Source organism: Gopherus flavomarginatus, chromosome 2 (genome assembly GCF_025201925.1).
Source record: "Gopherus flavomarginatus isolate rGopFla2 chromosome 2, rGopFla2.mat.asm, whole genome shotgun sequence".
In the NCBI taxonomy this organism is placed as follows: domain Eukaryota; kingdom Metazoa; phylum Chordata; order Testudines; family Testudinidae; genus Gopherus; species Gopherus flavomarginatus.
The window spans coordinates 204,584,068-204,605,915 of NC_066618.1; the positions used below are offsets into that span (position 1 = coordinate 204,584,068).

At 41.0% G+C, this 21,848-nt stretch overlaps 1 long non-coding RNA gene across 1 annotated transcript in view; it reads right to left on the bottom strand.

Annotated features, from left to right (window-relative positions):
- The window catches only part of LOC127044264 (uncharacterized), a 794,940-nt gene extending 787,562 nt beyond the window's left edge, over positions 1-7,378 (bottom strand). The window contains exon 1 of the long non-coding RNA XR_007772442.1: positions 7,206-7,378. This is a non-coding gene — a long non-coding RNA (uncharacterized LOC127044264). The remainder of the gene's footprint in view (positions 1-7,205) is intronic.
- Positions 7,379-21,848: the final 14,470 nt, after the last annotated feature.

The window sequence follows — 21,848 nt, forward strand, 5'->3', positions numbered from 1 at the left end:
TCCAACAGTTTATTCCCTATTTTGGCATGAAACAAGTACACATATAAAGACACTCTGCTGGCCTACCTGCTGCCTCACTACTGGAGATGTAAAAACTCAGCAAGAATGGCCCATCAGCTTCAGATTTCATTGAGTTGTCCCCCACTGTGCAGGAATTTACCATGCTGTTAAATGCAGCAGACTTTCTAGAAGATGAAAATTTGTCTAGATCTGAGGGGAGGGTTAAGATCCTCCAAGTTCTTGATGTTTACTACCTATGTTCCACTGGACATTACACCTATTGTTACTGTTTCCCTCTTTTCTTTCTGGTGAGAATCCAGCCTTTCTCATTTATTCCTCTTGATTTTTACTAGAGCTAACTGAAATGTCTGCTAACATTCAACCAAATTTTAAATCAATTTGATCCAGATATGTTTACATGGTTGCTAGGGGGTAGGAATGTAAGATACAAAATCACTTCCTTCCACAGGGACAACTTACTTGGTCACTGTTCTAGCTCTTCCCCAACTCTAATGTTGACCACTTATAAGAACTTTTCTAAGCATACCTTTCTGGGGACTGGCTCTTTACATTTGGCAGGGAATGGCAACTGCAGCCCTTAAGTGACGATTTCATAATAGCTGCTACTTTTTAACTCTCTCTCTTAGCCAGCTAGCATGTATTTTTAACTCCTTTTATTTTTGTCCCTGGTTTTCATTCTTCTGTTCCTAAGGAGGTAGCACATTTTCATAGTATCCCTTTTCCGTTTGCTTTTCATGAACTAGCAAGATATCCAGTCAGCAGCTGATTTCAAACTTTACACCACAAGTGCTTGTAGACTCATCCAATCAGGGAACAAGACCAATATGTGACTTCTCTGATCAGTCACAACTCTGTAGCACAGCTGAAATTCAGAGTATTTGCTGTCAGTCGATAGAGTTAGCCATCAAATAAATTCCAGTAATGAACACATTTGAGGAGAAATGTATATGTGCTTCTGAATACCCCACAAGCAGAGAAGGTAACTACCTTCATTAAATGAACAATTTGTTCAGCTGTAACTATTATTTGATTAGCAATGTAAATGTGCACTGAGCTTGATCTTAGTCTGATTTTGATTTAATTTTTTCCATTTTAAAGATCTGCTGCAAAAGGGAAACTAACACAACAATCTCCAAGACCCTGCTCTGACCATTGATAATGCTGGGACACAATGAAGTCGAGGGGCTCGGTGCAAGTGCAGAAGTTGATCTGTGTGGTATTAATTGCAGGATTTGGGCCTTTTTATGTAATAAGGGTGCCCAGCTTCTACCAAATTCATCCCTGTTATAGTCTCAGGGTGTGGAGGTTACTGTATGAATGAATGAGTCATTAGCACTACAGAATTCTATCTAGGCACTTGTACGGCATTGGCAACCAACACATTAATCATTAAAGTCCTTTTTTTTCCCCTTGAATGCAGCAGACAGCAATGTGCACATACTTTTGTAAAGAGAGACAGAACACAACAAAATGATGTTAAAAGAAAAGTATCAGCAGGCATGCCACCTATCAGCAGGCATTTGGATACACAAAGCAACCATGTTTATTTTATATACTTCCCAAAATTACCACCTCAGTACTTGCTGTAATGATGTCACAGTATGTGGTTATTTGCATTTTGTAGTGCTGTGATGCTGATTACTAAAAGTACTGTTTGGGATGACATCTAAGGTGACATCCACCAGTTGGCAGTTGATTGGATAGACAGTACTCCTGCCCCACTTGCCAACATCTCATAAACCACTGAAGTCAGAAACACTCACCCAAATTCAAATTCAAATTTAATTTATACCCTAGGAGCCTTACATTAAAATATTATACAAAACTAGCATCAGTCAAGCTTAACAAAATTCTGCCACTGATGATTCTAAATATATATTTCTCCCCCCACCCCCAAAACTTATCTTTAAAGCAAATTTGGTTCTTTGTTAAATGTGCTGAAATAAAAGTCCTAGGACTTGAAGTCCTTTGTTTATTTTCACAAAGCTGTTATACAAAACATAGACCAAAGGCTCAGGATTTAGGCCTGAGTGATTTTAGTTAGCTATATATTAATAAAAGCTTCCATGACTAGGAAATGTTTGAAGCAGATTTCTGGTTTGTAGGCAAAAGGTTATTAGGAGAAGGTTATTCACTGCTCCCAGATGCTGCTCTCATCTCTTAGGCTACATCTACTTTGGTGATCGGACGTGGATCCTTGAGCATGGTTCTGCTAACTCATCCTGCACCTTCCATTTGTAAACCCCAGCACAGATTTAAAGGTGTGTACAGGGCAAGCTAGCCCACTTGAGGAGTGTTAGTGTGAACATGATTCAGGCAGTGGCATGGCCCCATTCCCGTACCAGTGTGTGATGTGAATGGGGGCAAGGTGGCTGAACCCAGTCCCAAGTTCAGTAGTCCTCTAGTCCATGTTCCTACAATGCAGTGAACTCTTTCCTGCCTGACCCCCACCCAAATCTGTAAAGGTCCTGTACACCTGTTGTCACCAAGAGTAGTGAGCTGCATTGATCAATTCAGAACAGCTTTCCTCTGTACTTTTTGGACCAGCAGAGGTGACCATAGAATATCCTCTGAGAACAGCTGCCAGGTCAGCTGAGCACACGCAGGTCCTTATAAATGTGTGGTGGGAGTTCACCATCCTTCACAACTGTTCATGAAGCACCAGGAACTTACACCTGTACCAGGAAGTATCACCAAGTCTGGAGCAGGGAGACATTCACTGGCCTCCAGCCCAGTGTGGGAACAGATAAAGCACCTGACGATCTGGTATTAGTGGGCAAAAAACTCCTGCAGTCACTCCAGAAGGGGTCCTCCAATATGCCCATTCTTCAAGGAGCTCAGCTGGACACTTTCCAGGGTTCCCAGTACAGAGCCTGAGGTGACTCATGATCACCACCTCAACCCCAGTGGCCTCCTTGTCTAATGGGCTGCAAATGAACGTTGGGGCAGACAGGCAGTTGGGATTGCAAAGAAGGATGAGGCACAGAAGACCCAGAGGAAGAGGAGCATTTTATCTTATAGCTCTACCCAGAGAAGCAGGCTCTGCAAGCCACAGCAGGAACCAGAACCTGTGGCTGGTAAGCTAAATCCCCACCTTCCCTGCCACCATCCCCTCCCTTTCTCTCCAGGGGTACTTGCAGGACTTGAAATCCACTATCTTTCCTTCTCCCCAGTAGTCCCCAACCAAGACAAAGCAGTAAATACAACATTGTATTGAATTACCATGAACCACTATAAAGCTTTTGACAGAAGCAATAGAACAAATTATCAGTAAACTATTGCCTCTGCGTCTGTGGGCTTGTTGGCCAACAGGATGACAGTGAGAAAGAGCTTGGAAAGGTTCAGTCTGGGGACAGGGCATTTGTACAAGACTAATGGTTCTCCAAAGTTCAGCTGCTTTCTCCTCCTTTCAAGATGACCACCAACATAGAGTAAGGTGGATCCTAGAGTGTCATCTGTGATGCACAGAACCCTGGGATACTGCCCATGAAATGCTAGTGCTAACCATGCATACCCCAAAAAACACCTGGATGCATGTATACCCAGGTACAGAGCATATACCTGTGTCCAGAACAGCATGTGAACCATGTGTGAGCATATAAATGGCCCAGTATTCAAGTAGGTGTGCAACTGTAGATGTAGCCTGGGAGTACTTTCCCAGTGTTATAATTAACTCACTATCTTGAGAATGTGTGGGAATGAGCTCATGTGTAATTAATTATTATATATAATTACATATATTATATAATTATTATTATATATAATTATTACATATAATTATATATATTATATAATTATGAGCTCATGTGTAATTAATTATATTTAAACAATTAAGACACTTATGTCTGTGGCCTCGGCAGAAGTCTGCCTACAAATTTCTTATCATGTGGCACTTTCTGTTTGCAGTTAGCAATGAACTGGTTTATGATATGGGGGGAGGGATAGTTCAGTGGTTTGAGCATTGGCCTGCTAAACCCAGGATTGTGAGTTCAATCCCTGAAGGGTCTATTTAGGGGTCTGTCTGAGGATTGGTCCTACTTTGAGCAGGGAGTTAGACTAGATGACCTCCTGAGGTCCCTTCTAATCCTGATATTCCATGTATACACCAGACTGAAGCCTTTGATATGACTCCAAGATCAAGGTGCCTGGCCACTGGGCTATAGGCAGCAAGCTAAAATTCCTAACTGAAGAAGAGTTCAACTGAGGTGGAGCAAAGGAGTCTGATCTCTACAGAGCAAGAGAGGGGATATTCTCAGCCCAGCAAAACACCTGAAAGGATTCTGCTTTCTTCCCTGAACAGGCCAGCCAGAGAAGGAGAAATAGGAGGGCAGGGAAAACCCTCTGACCATTAGCTAAGCTGCAACTAGAGAAAGAGAAAAGAGTGACTACCTCCTGCTTGCAAAAGAGCTCAAATTACACATTCTTCATAAAGTTACCAGTAAATATCAAAATTTAGTTCCAAGATCAGACCAGTCATATGAGCTAAGGACTTTGAGAAGAAGAGAGTGTAAAAATTCTTCTGTAAAGCAATTCAAGGACACTTAAATCACTCCATTGCCTGGATGAGTGGGTTAATAATTGTTCCCCAAAGGAGACACTAAACGCTTAGAGGCTTGTCTATATGACCTTTTAGTTCACAGGAAGCAGGGGATGCAAATCTACCCTATGCTAGCCTGCCATGAGCTAACAGTACATATGGACCTTGCTGACACACACTAACTGTTCATTAGTTTACTTTGATTTACCCGGCTTTGAAACAGGATAGATTGCCAGCAAGGAGGTTGATTCACACCTCAGCTTGCTGCAAATGAAAGGGTCATATAGATAAGCCCTAAATCTGTTATTTAAACAGTAAGAGATCTCTGGATTAAACCAACATGGTTCTAAAGCTGCTTATAAGTGTGAGATTATAGAAATCATTGTGTCTGTGCCAGGTTCCCAGAAAGATGCAGGCATTGTGTTAAGGAGGGAAGGAAAATAAATATCAGGTAAATAAAAGTTTGATTGAACAAAAGTTTAATGTGAGCAAAAGCAGCCAAAAAAGAAGTTTCAAGGAAATTATTTTAAGAGCTGTGTTTCCTTAAAACCAAGGCAAGTCATAGCTTCTACCTTCAGCAAGCTCTTAGCTAAATAGATCAAATTAAAGGGAACAGAGTCTCTCCTTAACCTTCCTTTAAAACATTAAAAGAATTGTTTTCTGTAACTTGCTCATTATCAGTTGATTTAATTACTAATTGTAGTAATGGATGAGCTAGATTAATCGAACCTTTGATTTACTGATTATATTTCAACTATAACCTGAATTTGACCACTGCATTGTATTGCATGTGACCATTGTAAAGTAGGTTTGGAAACCAATAAATTAGCTTAGCTAGTGACATATTTGCTTAAACTTGTATTTGTCTTATCTTGCTTAATCTTTTAATAAGCTTATGAAGATACACTGAACTGGTTTATTTCTCAAAAATTTCAACACACAAAGTAACCTATATAGTGGAAAAAGTTAAATCATGTAACCATTCCTGATCTTATCCTATAATTTAGTTTCTTAAAATAACAGCTTATTACCCCTACAGTAGTGTACAGAATAGGGTGTGATGCTGCAAGCTCCCACTTCTTTGTCAGTGTTTTCAAACTCCTCAGTCTCTTCCTAAAGGAATTCAAGAGAATATTTGGTGGGGTCAAAATGACTTCACATAGTGCTTTCCCATCTCAGAACAACCATTAGAGGTTCATGCATCATTCATTTTTAGTCTGAGCTACCTCTATTTAAAGAAACAGTACTAATTTCTAAAAAAATCCCCTGATAAATCACACATTAAATAGTAAGAACCTTTTGCAGATCAAGGGGTGTCAGAGTCCCTGGAAAGGTTTGAGAATAATGCAACAAAATGGTGAACAATTAAACACAAAGTGTTAATTGCTATCTAATGCATACATGAACTGAGAAAATAGAAAAAAAATCTCTGATCTCTTACTGTTCTAGTCATCTTAGGGGTTACTTGTAACAATGGAAGGTACAAAATACTTACATGGAGACGTAGATTTTACTTTATGATTTTTTTATGCTTTGTTTAAAATAATAGTAAGCTAACCGTAATATTGTGAACATTTCTCTTTGGTTTCAATAATCACCCATTAATTTGAACACATATTCAGATTTCATTCATACCATCTGCATGTCTCAGTGTCTGTGTAACTGGGCAAGAAATCTCTCAAGGACATGCTCTGTCATGATATTTCTAACAGTTCTTACTTGATCAAAAATTCTATAAAAACACATCTGCTTTCAAATATTTGGGCGTTTCCACTTCTGTCTCCAGCCAGTTAAAATCAGAGAAAAAACAAACCAGAAATGGTGAAAGAGCAGAAAGAGAAGTGTATCTAGTAACTTGTAGATAAACCACATGGGACTAATCATGTATCTAATCATGGATGCTGCTGAGCATCTTCTAAGACGTACTTACTGGCATGCTCTCTACTTCCACTGACTTCTGGTAACTGAAAACACTCAAGAGAGAAAGCTATCTAAACACACTATGCTCTACTAATAGTATCAATATGTGGACACGGAATGCAATCCAACTTCCATGTCTTTCCTATACTACAGTGTTTTCTTTCTTAAACGAAGAACTTAACCAGTTAAGGTCTCAGTTTATTCAATGGTAAAAAGTGTCTGATTTACCTACCTGTCAGGGTTTTAAAAGGCTTAACTATTTAATATTTATGGACTCTGAGTTCGTCACATGAAATGCTTTGCACAGGTGCAGTGTCCCAGCTCAGCGAGTAGGATCAGGTCCTAAATGTTGATGTTTCGAGAAATAGGAAGAGAACTACAGTATAAAAATAGCTTATTCATAGACTCATAGACTCTAGAACTGGAAGAGACCTCGAGAGGTCATCGAATCCAGTCCCCTGCCCTCATGGCAGGACCAAATACTGTCTAGACCACGCCTGATAGACATTTATCTAACCTACTCTTAAATATCTCCAGAGATGGAGATTCCACAACCTCCCTAGACAATTTATTTCAGTGTTTAACTACCATGACAGTTAGGAACTTTTTCCTAATGTCCAACCTAAATCTCCCTTGCTGCAGTTTAAGCCCATTGCTTCTTGTTCTATCATTGGAGGCTAAGGTGAACAAGTTTTCTCCCTCCTCCTGATGACACTCTTTTAGATACCTGAAAACTGCTATCATGTCCCCCTCAGTCTTCTCTTTTCCAAACTAAATAAACCCAATTCCTTCAGCCTTCCTTCATAGGTCATGTTCTCAAGACCTTTAATCATTCTTGTTGCTCTTCTCTGGACCCTCTCCAATTTCTCCACATCTTTCTTGAAATGCGGTACCCAGAACTGGATATAATACTCCAGTTGAGGATTAACCAGCGCAGAGTACAGCGGAAGAATGACTTCTTGTGTCTTGTTTACAACACATCTGTTAATGCATCCCAGAATCACGTTTGCTTTTTTTGCAACAGTATCACACTGTTGACTCATATTTAGCTTGTGGTCCACTATGACCTCTAGATCTCTTTCTGCCATACTCCTTCCTAGACAGTCTCTTCCCATTCTGTATGTGTGAAACTGATTGTTCCTTCCTACGTGGAGCACTTTGCATTTGTCTTTATTGAACTTCATCCAGTTTACCTCAGACCATTTCTCCAATTTGTCCAGATCATTTTGAATTTTGACCCTGTCCTCCAAAGCAGTTGCAATCCCTCCCAGTTTGGTATCGTCAGCAAACTTAATAAGCGTACTTTCTATGCCAACATCTAAGTCGTTGATGAAGATATTGAACAGAGCCGGTCCCAAAACAGATCCCTGCAGAACCCCACTTGTTATACCTTTCCAGCAGGATTGGGAGCCATTAATAACTACTCTCTGAGTACGGTTATCCAGCCATTTATGCACCCACCTTATAGTAGCCCTGTAACGAGGCGGTGTGGCTCCCCTCCTCATCTGGGAGGGTCGAGCCCCGTCAATCATCCAGAGGGGCGGGGCCTCTAAGCGGAAGTCCCGCCCCCTAGAGGGTCAAGCGGCGGCCCGGAAGAATAAAAGCCGGTCCTCAGCCCTCAGTTGGAGCCCAGCTACCGTCAGGAGCAAACCTGTCTGCGGGAGCTCCTGACTGGGAAGCCGCTGAGGCCACAGGCTGGTGTCTGGACTGGCCAGAACCTCCCTGCGCCTGCTACGACGAGGAGTGGCCGGAGCCGCCTCGGCCCTGTTGTGGCCCTGAGGACCCCCCGGAACAGGCCTGGCCGAACTTCCCAGAAGAGCTGCCGGACCTGCTGCCCAGGCCTGGCCGTGAGGAGCCGATGTGGTGGGACGTCCCTGAAGGTGATCCCACAAGCCAGGTAGGCTCGGAGGGGGATACAGGAAGTAGCCCGGGGAAGCCTGACGCCGGTCAGGCTGTAGAGCAAACCTTGCCCATGTCAGTGTGTTTCAGTTAGGACCTCCCCACTGACCGCCACTAGCGGCGTCAGCCACTACTAGGGCCCCGGGCTGGAACGCAGAGGAGTGGGTGGGCCTGCGTTCCCCCTGCCACCTGTAACCGGGTGGCAGACTCCCCCTCTTCCCGCCTAGTGCCACTGCTCTGCCCTGCTCCAAAGGGCCAGAGCTAACTAATAACTGTGTTTGGTGCCCCGTCCGAACCAAGGGCTGGGCCCCCTTTGACTTTGCCTCTGCTCTGCCCTGTTCCAAAGGGCCAGAGCTATTAGAACTGTGTTTGGTGCCCTGCCCGAACCAAGGGCTGGGCCCCTTTGACTTTGCCACTGCTCTGCCCTGCTCCAAAGGGCCAGAGCTGTTAGAACTGTGTTTGGTGCCCCGCCCGAACCAAGGGCTGGGCCCCGTTGACCTTGCCACTGCTCTGCCCTATTCCAAAGGCCAGAGCTGTTAGAACTATGTTTGGTGCCCTGCCTGAACCAAGGGCTGGGCCCCTTTGACTTTGCCACTGCTCTGCCCTGCTCCAAAGGGCCAGAGCTGTTAGAACTGTGTTTGGTGCCCCGCCTGAACCAAGGGCTGGGCCCCGTTGACTTTGCCACTGCTCTGCCCTGGTCCAAAGGCCAGAGCTGTTAGAACTGTGTTTGGTGCCCCGCCCGAACCAAGGGCTGGGCCCCGTTGACTTTGCCACTGCTCTGCCCTGTTCCAAAGGCCAGAGCTGTTAGAACTGTGTTTGGTGCCCCGCCCGAACCAAGGGCTGGGCCCCGTTGACCTTGCCACTGTTCTGCCCTGTTCCAAAGGCCAGAGCTGTTAGAACTGCATTTGGTGCCCTGCCTGAACCAAGGGCTGGGCCCCCTTTGACTTTGCCACTGCCCGGTCCTATCCACAGGAACCGACTACCCGTGCGGTGGGCGACAGTCCCGAGACCCGCAGAGGACAAGGCGAGGCCGATGTGGCTCCCCTCCTCATCCGGGAGGGTCGAGCCCCGGTGAGACTCGCTTACAAGCCCCATCTAAATTGTATTTGCCTAGTTTATCGATAAGGATATCATTTGAGACCGTACCAAATGCTTTACTAAAGTCTAGGTATATCACATCCACCGCTTCTCCCTTATCCACAAGACTCATTATCCTATCAAAGAAAGCGATCAGATTGGTTTAACACGATTTGTTATTTAAAAATCCATGCTGGCTATTCCCTATCACCTTACCACCTTCCAAGTGTTTGCAGATGATTTCTTTAATTACTTGCTCCATTATCTTCTCTGGCACAGAAGTTAAATTAACTGGTCTGTAGTTTCCTGGGTTGCTTTTATTTCCCTTTTTATAGATGGGCACTATATTTGCCCTTTTCCAGTCTTCTGGAATCTCTCCCGTAACCCATGACTTTTCAAAGATAATAGCTAGAAGATCAGATACCTCCTCTATTAACTCCTTGAGTATTCTAGGGTGGATTTCATCAGGACCTGGTGACTTGCAGGCATCTAACTTTTCTAAGTGATTTTTACCTTGCTCTTTTTTTATTTTATCTTCTAAACCTACCCCCTTCCCATAAGTATTCACTATGTTAGACATTCCTTCAGACTTCTCAGTGAAGACGGAAACAAAGAAGTCATTAAGCATCTCTGCCATTTCCAAGTTTCCTGTTACTGTTTCTCCCTCCTCACTGAGCAGTGGGCCTACCCTGTCCTTGGTCTTCCTCTTGCTTCTAATGTATTGATAAAAAGTCTTCTTGTTTCCCTTTATTCCCATAGCTAGTTTGAGTTCATTTTGTGCCTTTGCCTTTCTAATCTTGCCCCTGCATTCCTGTGTTGTTTGCCTATATTCATCCTTTGTAATCTGATCTAGTTTCCATTTTTCATATGACTCCTTTTTATTGTGTAGGTCATGCAAGATCTCGTGGTTAAGCCAAGGTGGTCTTTTGCCACATTTTCTATCTTTGCTACCCATCGGAATAGCTTGCTTTTGGGCCCTTAATAGTGTTCCTTTAAAAAACTGCCAACTCTCCTCAGTTGTTTTTCCCCTCAATCTTGATTCCCATGGGACCTTACCTATCAGCTCTCTGAGCTTACCAAAATCCGCCTTCCTGAAATCCATTGTCTCTATTTTGCTGTACTCCCTTCTACCCTTCCTTAGAATTGCAAACTCTATGATTTCATGATCATTTTCACCCAAGCTTCCTTCTACTTTCAAATTCTCAACGAGTTCCTCCCTATTTGTTAAAATCAAGTGTAAAACAGCTTCCCCCCAGTAGCTTTCTCAACCTTCTGAAATAAAAAGTTGTCTGCAATGCAGTCCAGGAACTTATTGGATAGTCTGTGCCCCGCAGTGTTATTTTCCCAGCATATATCTGGATAGTTGAAGTCCCCCATCACCACCAAATCTTGGGCTTTGGATGATTTTGTTAGTTGTTTAAAAAAAGGCTCATCCACCTCTTCCACCTGGTTAGGTGGCCTATAGTAGACTCCTAGCATGACATCACCCTTGTTTTTTACCCCTTTTATCCTAACCCAGAGACTCTCAACACTTCCGTCTCCTATGTCCATCTCCATTATTACTTAACACAATAAAAATTGTATTTTAGAGATCTCTGCTAACCATAATGAAGAACAATCCTTTTGACCTTTTCCTTGTTTTACAAACATAGGCCATTCTTAAGCATATTAAAAATAATCCAAGCTCTTGCTTTAATTTCTGGTTTCCTTTGTGCACATATAGATAATTTGCTGTACAATTTTATTTGAATGCCAAATATCTCAACTCTTTTATTGAATACTTTGTGGCAAATTCTCTGCATGCATTGACGGGGGAAAATTGGCCCTTATACTTGATTAGACTGTACTATATAATCAGGAATTAATAAAGTGAGCATTTATGATAAACGTCTACCTCAACAGCAGTCCTCGGGAGCCAAAAAATCTTACCGCATTATAGGTGAAATTGCATTATATCGAATTTGCTTTGATCCACCAGAGTGCTCATCCCTCTCCCAATCCCACCCCAGAGTGCTGCTTTACCGGGTTATATCTAAATTCATTATTTTGAGGTAGCGGTGTAGATTTATACATTTTGAAACATTACCAAATGTTTCACAAAATTTTTATAATTTACTAACTAATGGGAGTTTCATGTATAGTATAAATGCAATGTGCTTCAAGGGCAGTGTGACGGGGCCCTTGCACGTCGAGCTGGGGCACCCCTGTCGGCCTAGTGCTGGGTTGGTAGACTCCGTCACCCAGTCATTGGGATTCCCTGTTAAGTGGGTGATTTTGGCCAAGTGGGTCCCGGCCCTGTGACAGAGTCATTAAACAAATAGTTCGTGGTCTTTGGGCAGGCAAAACAAAAAAACAATCTAGAGCCCTGCAGCCTCCTGGCCGGGGCAGTAGTGGCGCTTGAAGAATTAGTCGCATGGACAGGGCAAAGCAGCAAGCAGGCTGCAACCTCTGGGAGGGAAAAGCAAGCAAACAGTCTATAAGCAGCAGCCTTCTCAGCGGGTGGCAGGTTGGCTTCCCTGGCAGTGTCCACAGTCGGCGAGTCACCTGGAGAGTCACTGAGTCTTTGAGCTCTACCGCCAGGAGCATCGCAGGCACCTCTGTAGGAACCAGCAGTGTACGTCCTTCCTCCTCTGTCGTCCACCCTGACAGAGCTGGGCTGCCTCCTTTTATCTGGCTTCTCCACCTGGAGCATTCACAGCAAGGGAAAGGGGACGTGACCGCCTGGGCCCACAATTATTTGTCCGCCCCTGGCGGCCCAGTGTGGGGTTGGTACACCATGTTACAGGCACTATGGACTTCATACTCTGATATAATTACCAGCTACAGCAGATGAGGGAGAAGTATTCCTGAGACCCTACTTCACATGTTACTACTTACTTCTGTTTTGGGACAGACATGAAGTACGTAGAACATGCAGATGCTATTAAGCACTAAGAGAACAGCTCTATGTGGCATTTAAAAAAAATAATTTTCTGCAAGTTTGGATGTCTCATAAACATGTGAGTCCTTGGTATTGGTGTTATTGAGACAAATGATTCCTGGACAAGTCCCTCCAGGTCAAGACTGAAGTATATTAGTGAGTGGTTGTAAAGCTTGCACAGCTACTGCTGAGCACAAAATACCAATAAATACAAGTTGGTAACTTGTACATATTGATAGTACAACATGGGCAATAGGAATAGTAGCAGAGGCTATCTCAGAGAATAAATAGATCTCTATATTCAGGAACTAATGAGAATTAAATTTAGTTCACAACTTTTTAAATAATATTCATATGTATTTCCTACATCTCTGCCCTGGTTCACTTTTGTTCTTAAGCTCTGTATTTCTGTGAAATTGAAATCATGATAATATCTTATCATAATGTCTTATGTTCTAGGACTAATCATTTTTATTTATTTATTTTTTTGGATGAGAGGAAGAAACTGTAGTATGGTATTTACCGTTAGAGAGACTGTCCACTGAATAGCCGTAGAATTAGCTAGGAAATCTAATTATTAATAATGCAATCCATTAATGCTCCTTGGTGAGTGTGAGGATAATGAAAGACAGTTTTTTTTCTGGCTTTGCAAATGCACCAATGTTTTGTCAAATTCAAAATTGAAAAATTACTATTGTACAGTGTGTGAATTCAATGTTTACTGGGGAGAATACCAAACTATACTCAGGCAAACTTCTAAAAGAGTAGCACATTCATCCTTTCTTCTCTTGTTTTCAAACTCAAATCTAGTTTGGTTTTCCTACAAAGAGAAAGAGTGATGGGAGAGCACTACTGATCCACCGCCTATCCCACCCCACAACATGAATAATACCTACCAGCAAAATGACTTCAAAGAGATACACTGATCTGAAGATAATTTAAACGCTGTGGGGAAAGAACTGATATACAATAAGGGAGCTAAGTGCTGATTATCAAATCCAATACATTAAAAAGAGATTATGGAAATTACTATTGGATAATGTTTGGAGTCTACCAACAGCAGAACAATACTTTTATGCCCACTTTGCTTTGGAGAACTATTTCTTGGCTCAAGGTTGTCCAGGGGTGTCTAGGAAAAATAAGCAAAAGACTACTAGAGCTTGAGCTACGATCATGAAACATACTAAGATTCCCAGTATCTTCCTTCAGTACTATTTTTTCTTAGTTTATGAGACACTCTGGGAATCTGAGGTTGGGGGAGACTGTTTTCCAGATAGATTAACACAATAATAAACAAACTCAGGCACTTACCGTTTTAATTAAATCATATAATTTCCTCTCTAACACCTCCCTCAAGTGTGCTGTTTCAGAATGAGCAATAAAGTAGTCTGCAATAGGAGAATGATGGCCCTTTAGTAACAAGAATCAGTTTTACATTGGACCAGATTCTGCCATCCTTACTTGAACTAAGTAGCACCTTACTCTGAGATTACTACTTACTACACATAGAGTAAGCCACTTCCAGGGTAAGCAAGGGTAGCAGAATCTGGACCCAAACAATTAAAGTAAATTTGCATATCTGAAAAATAAGAAGTGTTTTGCCAGCTCTGAACCCTGGGAATGGGAATGACAGTAACAGAGTAAGATCTTGTCTACACTACAGAAGCTCTGTAGATACAGCTGCACTGCAATAGCTATACAGGCAGAGCCCCATAGCCTGACACAGTGAATGCCAATATAAGGCATTTTGCTGGCATAGTAAAACCACATACCAGAAGATCAGCCATGCTGACAGAAGCCCTCTTTTGTCAGCATAGCTGCATCTATCCTAGGCATAGCTATGTTGACTAGGGTGTGCCAGCATAGCTATGTTGACTAGGGTGTGTGTGTGTGTGGGGTTTCACACCCCTGACACAACATAGCTATGCTGACAAAAATCTGTAGTGTAGACCACTTAAATTTTCTTTCTGTCTCTCTGAACCTGCAATGATGGCAAGAGAATGAGTGGGTCTTGCCCAGGCCTATAAATAAAATCAGGTTATATAAATTGATTCTGATCCACTGAAACTAATTATGGATTTGTGATTGTGAAAGCTCTACTTAAACTATGTCAATGCTTTATTATAAACCCATTTTTACACATTGATTACTTGCTAGGGAAACAATTTTTTCCTCAGACATTTAAGCTCTGCTTAGTATCAGCTGAAATTTTGGGCCAAATTCTGCCCTCACACCGTGTAACCATATTGAGTTCAATCAGGTTGCTTATGTGTGAATGACAGCAGAAGTCCAACATCAAATGAGAGATGCACAACAGAACACAAGATATTAGCAGGGAGGCTAATCTGTCTGATCTGAAATTAATGTAAAGTCCAGCCTTTTACTCAAATCAAGAATGCTCATATTTCTGTTTTAAGGTTATACAATTTTTCTTAATTGCATTTTAATGCACGGATTTACTTGGGGGATCTCTTTCAAAAGCTATTTTAGCTGAAATTCCCCAATTGTTCTTCAAATTCAACACAAAGTCTCTGATTCTCCACTGCCTCACAAGTTTTATGGTCATTTACATCTGCAACTGGCTGCTCAATGTTTCCAACAAAGCAAGTGGAGGATTCAGACTTGGTGGTATTTTAGCCCACTTTGTGCTCACTTTAAACAGTTTTAAATACATATATACCATACAAGCCATGTAGAATCAGAGCAATAATCTTCTCTATAAACTGTGCTGGAAAACTCAGTGTAATTAAACCCTCCTGAAGGCCACTTGCAAGAACAGTGTAAAGAGGTCTTAATATAAATGAGAATCAGATCCAGTTTCCCTAGGTGGAACTTTTTGACTGTATTACAGGTATTACAGAAAAACGTGAATGATTAGCTGCAGAAGTCTAAGAGGCATATTTATTTATGGATTTTTATCTCAAACCTCCAAAATGCTTTTCACTAAAGGCTTTTTATGGTACTTTGCTTATAGCTGTTGTTCTGCTCAGCTATTCTTTGAACTTTTTGTGATTTTGATTAGCTTTCCTTCTTTCTGATGCTTGTCCTCAGGAAAATGGTGCCCTTGTCAGCACCCTTAGAAGAAATCAATACAACAAAGAGGAGAAGAATGTATTCACTGTACTCGCTGTAGTGAATAAAGAAGTATTAGCTTGTTCGGTTTCAGAAATGACTCACTAACTAACCTGTCACTCATACATGTAGAAATAACACAAACACACTCCAAAATCATACACCGACACACACGGCTCAACAAAAGGTTTGAGAAAGGAAATTGTGATTTATGGTTGGAATGTTATCATTAACTAACTCCCATGTTACTAGCTATTCTAACTAACTCCCATGTGTCTACAATCTACTCTGAAAGGAACATCAGAATTATCTGCGATGTTGCGAGCAGTACCTTAAGGACTGCTGTACTTCAGGACAGTTCAGTAAGTTTAGCCTTCACTTTGAGTTGGGTTGCCTTTGTAAACTTAAATCAGGCACACAACATTATTTTAATGTCACTTTTGGGAAATTTAATTTCTCCTCCATCCTCTATTTTATTGGCCATATTTTAAAAGAGAAGGAAAAACAAATAATCCTCCTTGGAGGCCAGAGGAGGAAACTCAGCGGTACCCTAACAAATCCTAGCTACAGATTATATTGTCAATGTGAAAATCATACAACCATGAACTGGCTACAATGTCAGGATCCAAAAGCCTTCAAGCTAGGCCCATTACAGCAGCTCTGTTGAAATGTATAGGCACTCTGGGCTCTTCAGCACATGTACCCAGTGGAACATTTCCAAAAACCCTAAAGACATAAATGGCTTTGTAATTTCAGATGCACATGGGATGGGTGGACACTAGCCTCTAGCCAAAGGCTTGATTTGCTCAGCTCCTAATAGAATCCTACGATCATCTAGCTAAAAATCATCAACAATCAATTAAAAAAAACAGTTAAAAAACTGTGACTGGCAACCAAGAAGAGATATCCCAGTCAATCCATCTCTGATTTAGGGGTCTTAAAGATTTTTGAGTTAATATGTAGAAAAAAATCTGCTTCTAAGTACATTTCTAGCTTTTTTTTCCCTTGGGAAGGTAGCCTTGAAAATGCAAATGAATGTAAAACTGATTACTAGGGTTGAAAGTCTGACACTGATTTTTCCCAAAGCTCGTAGCATCCTCACAATAACTCTATAAGAAGATGGTCATGCTTGGTGAGAGGGATTAAAAACAGTTTCATGGCTCTGCTCAAAAACTCTAAAGTCAGTTGGACTGCAAAACTTCAGGGACTGTAAATCTGTTTTCAAAGCAGCAATGGAAACTCAAACCTTACGCTTTAAAGGTGAAAAGCTTTCCTTCCTTCTTAACTTGCAGAGACAGCAAGCAACTTCTAACCTCTCACTAGGAATAGAATTATTCATGAAGAGATGCTGATTTTTTTTAGATTGCTTGTGATTCAGTTAATGAACAAATGTGTGATGATCATAGAATATCAGGGTTAGAAGGGACCTCAGGAGGTCATCTAGTCCAACTCGCTGCTCAGAGCAAAACCAGTCCCAGACAGATTTTTGCCCCAGGTCCCTAAATGCCCTATTTGAAGATTGAACTCACAACCCTGCGTTTAGCAGGCCAATGCTCAAACTACCGAGCTATTCTTCCCCCCTAAAAAAATAGCAGGGGAGGCTGAAAAATGAATAGGTCATAGATAAAGAGGTCACACAGGTGATTGATACTCTCTACAATGGCCAGGCTCTAAGGTGATTTGGACCAGGAATCAATTTCTGTAAGTGTTTAGAACGTAAGCTCTCACTATGCTCCTTATAATAGTCGTTCATTCTTTTAACTTGGAGATCCCTCCTGAGCCAATCAGGGATGGGATAGTCAGCATGCTCTTTTTAAAAAAAGAAAAACTTCCAGAGGACTGTATGTCATACTGCCTGATATAAATTTAAAAACCAAGAACATAGCCAAAGTTTATGAATGTTCAGTCAGGCACCCAAGTGTATGCAATGATATTAAATATGTGGCCAACAAAGCATGTGCTGCTCACTGTCTTTGAAAATGCACCAGTTGTAAAATCTTTTGCACCTCAATTAAAAAATGTTATGAATAAGAAAATGGACCACAAGACTAACCTTAACTCAATACTTTCAGGCAGAGGCTAGATATAAGCAGTATATTAGCCATCTCATTAGTGAAAATATGTTACATACTAACTCTGTTGGAGAATAAAAAAGAACCCGTTCCTGAATCCATCCCTTGCCCACCTTCTAAAAGGGTAAAGCTTGACTTAACTAAAAGAGGTACACTCTTATGGAACAACACAAGATTTCTGATGTATGGCCTACAGGTGTTTATCTTCAAACTCTAAGCCTAACCAGACTTTACACAGACAGACCATCCAAAGAAACTAGACAAATTAACAGTTCAGATGGGATTATCAGGAATCAGAATATATTTTTCTTATCTTGCTCAGTGTTAATGGCTCTTTAAAGGACGGGGAGGTAGGAAGGGGATAAAATAAGAACAGTTTTCTTTCATAGATCCTCGTATTTAATTATTTTAGTCCATTTGATTTATGTTCTGTGTTACCTGTTATTCATCATATAATAATCCTTGTACTATCCTTGACATGGAGAAATATTTATTTTAAAGAAGCAGGTGACATATATCTCAGGAAAGATTTAGAGTGCTAAATTTCAATAGATCAATAGAGCCATTTGCAGAGGCCACTGTGAAATGCATACTAATAGGTCTGATTCTTAAAATGGAAAAATTAACATATGAAATAATAGATGAAAAAGTTAATAGATAAAAAAGTTACCTGTGGGAATAAACTACTAGTTTCTCCTTTAAAGATTTCATTTGAGGTATTAAAAAAATGAATTACATTGAATATTAATGGATTAAGTTTAGGCTAAGCTACTACTGGAAGGAGAACATTGGACTGGTTGGTAACAGAGGTGTTTTCCAAGTTTAACATATTCTGCATTACCCATAGGTCTTCATTCTGTTCTCACACCGGTTTTACACCAGTGGCTACTCCTAGTTTATGCAGGTTGAAATGAGAAGAAAATTAATGCTTTGGGACAGAATCATCCTTCAACATGTTATCTAGATCTGTTTACTTGAAGTTCCTGTAACTATTCAGCTATAAATAAAAAAGAGTGATATTCTGTTACATCACCTTACATTCGTCAAACTAGACAGTCTTTATGAAATCCCTGAGCAATGGGTGACAACACCACCCCAGAAGTAACTCCTGTAGGAACTATGCCTCAGGGTCACTCCTCAGAAATTCAGTTTCCTACCTGATTCCTCCTTTGTGTCTGTCTGTGTGTGGGGATGGAGGAGATAGTAATTTGACATTTGCCTATACCAACAGCAGATTATGTCACCCTCTCCACTGGCATAACTGAACTGGCTAGGACTTTGGGAGTGGGAGGTGTCATAAACAGATAGTTAAGGGTTAATGTCTCTTTTACCTGTAAAGGGTTAACAAACAGTGAACCGGACACCTGACCAGAGGACCAATCAGGAAACAAGATACTTTCAAATCTCAGTGGAGGGAAGCCTTTGTCTGGGTTTTTGGGGTTTTGCTTTGTTCTCTCTGGGTCCTGGAAGGGACTAGACGTGCAACCAGGTTTCTTGCCAATCTCCCTGCTACAGTCTCTTATATATTCAGAATAGTGAGTATTTAGTAGAGAAGGCGGTTATAGTCTTTTGATTGTTTTCTGTATATGCAAATGTGTAGTTTGCTGGAAGTATTTTAAATTGTATTTCTGTTGGAGGAGGCTTTTTCTCCAGTTTCTATAAGCTGACAAACCCTGTAACTTTTACCATCTAAATTAAAGAGATAACTTTTACCTTTTTCTTTTTTTTTTATTAAAAGTTTTGTTTTTAAGACCTGTTTGATTTTTTTCCCCTTGTTGAGGCTCAAGGGAATTGAGTCTGTACTTAACAGGGAAGGGGAAGGGAGGGGAGAAGGCGGAATCCCTTTGTTTAGATTCACGGAGCTTGAATCTATCTCTCTCTCCAAGAGTCCAGGGAGGGAACACCTGGAGGGGAAGAGCAGGGGAGGGAAATGGTTTATTCCCCTGTGTTGTAAGACTCAAGGAATTTGGGTCTTGGGGTCCCCAGGGAAAGTTTTTGGGGGGACCAGAGTGCCCCAAAACACTATATATTTTTGGGTGGTGGCAGTGTATCAGATCTAAGATAGTAATTAAGCTTAGGGAAATTCATGCTGGTACCCCAACTTTTGGACTCTAAGGTTCAGATTGGGGAAATATACTATGACAGGAGGGGATTCCCAATTCCACCCTTTCCCTAACCATCTTAATCCACCAGGTCCATGCCTCCTTATGTGTATCCAAGCCCAGGGTCCAGTACAGCCTGCACAAAGATTTAAGGGGGAAGGAGAGGTTCTTACTTCCCCTTATGCCCTGTGTGGGTGCACAGTTAAAGTCCCCATCTAACCCACTTAATCAGAGAAAAGATAGTAACCTATGGAATAGGTAACAATAAATAATGTAACAAACTTTTAAACAGTGCGGGTGTGGGGGGTGTATACATATATATGATAAACATACTTAACATTGCAGACTGTCCTAAAAAGAGCACCTCTTGTTTATACACATTCATGAAGTACCTTAAAAGGCATCTTTAATTGAAAATAGGAAGATATTTCCCCCCTAGGAAAAACTTCTAAGGAACAATAAATACTTATTCACTGTAACAACATCTTTTATTGAACATATGCTTTTCACTGATACTCAGCAGGGAGTTTTCCTCCAAGAAGCAGACCAAAGAGTCTGTGTATAAATTATTATGATCACAAAAGTAGACTTATCAAATTGCTTTCCATTTTACTATGGAGATAACATCCAGATGGGAGGCTCATAGACCCCTTTTCTAGACCAATTGACCTTTGATAATTGTTATATTGCTTCTTACAACAATATCAGTGTAGAGATTAGAACATGGATCCTTAGGAGGTGTCAAGAAAGTAAAATAAACATTAATATCTCTTTCTCCTTGTCGATTAGGTGTATTTATATGTCACAAAAGAAAACACGCGACAGGCAAAGATGGTGGTGATGATGATTATTGACTGGGATTTTCAAAGGACATTAAGAGTTTTCAGCATCCAAATCCCTTTGATTTTTGATGAAATTTGAGTGCCTTTCTCTTGTGGTCCCTTCTGAAAATCCCAGTTCACCATAATAATAACAACCTCCTTTCAAATCAAATCCAAACAATGAAAAAAGAAATGTATCAGCCACAAAGCTAGCACCTACCCCTCAGGACATCCCCATAGACTGATAGTTTACAAGAGAATTCTGGCAACATTAACTATGGCATACTTTTAGACCATAAATATCTAGGCCAGAATTTTCAAACCTGGGCACCTAGTGGCTGCCAAGCGCATACTTAGTTTGATTTTTGAGAGATGATAAGAATCTGCCATTTCTGTTGACTTCAGCGGGAGCAGCGGATAGTCAGCACCTCTGAAAATCAAGCCACTGACATTTGGGTGCCAAAATATGGAATGAGGAGGCCAACCTTTGACACCTAGGTATAAAAATTCTGGTCCTGGATGTAGAGGACCAAAATACCTACCATTACACAAGAAACACCACCAATCTGGAATCTTTAAAACATATGGATTAGATATTAGGAACCGTCAAGATGCTACTAGATGCATCTTCTTTTGTTAGAGTCCATAACATAAAGGAGTCAACAACAAAAAACATGAAGGGATGTAAAGAAAAGTGACGCAGAAAGTAATGAAAAGGGAAAACAATGATGTTTCTTAAATAAACTAGGAAAAAGGTGAAGAATGGGAAGAATGGGAAATAGAGTAATACCACTACCCTCATGTGAATATAATTCCGGCTATTAGGACTTTTGATTTCACACACAGTACCTGCCCGATGTTTCTCAGCCATTGTCAGCAGTACAACAGTAATTCTGATATTTTACCAGTTCATTCAATGGCAACTATTTTTCTCACATTACAGCACTGGCATTGTGCTGTGTTCATTTTGCTGAATACTGGCCATAGCATCAATGAATTGAAGTGCTGGTAAATTGGCCCTTTCTAATTGTGCTTCAGATGAGGAATCTACAAAGACTGTGAGAATAGGCTCTATATGAGTGGCTGTCTCCCTAGTTCTTCTTTTGCAATTTTCCTTTTCATTATCTTTAATGTTTCTAAGACAGGTCTGACATGCAGACCAATGGTTTGTATCAAGGGACTGGAGAAAGAAGCCTAGACAAGTTGCAGGACAAAGACAATTAAAACGTGTGAAAAATGGAACTGACAAAGTAGTTGAAGTCTCTAGTGATAAAGTGAAATGAAATATGTCCCCACACTTACTATTCCAAGGTAGAACGTGGAATTTAAAACATCTGGCAAAACATTTCTTCCTTTCTTCAAGGGCATTGCTTGCAGATTTTCTCCTTTTGTCCTTTTCCTGCTACT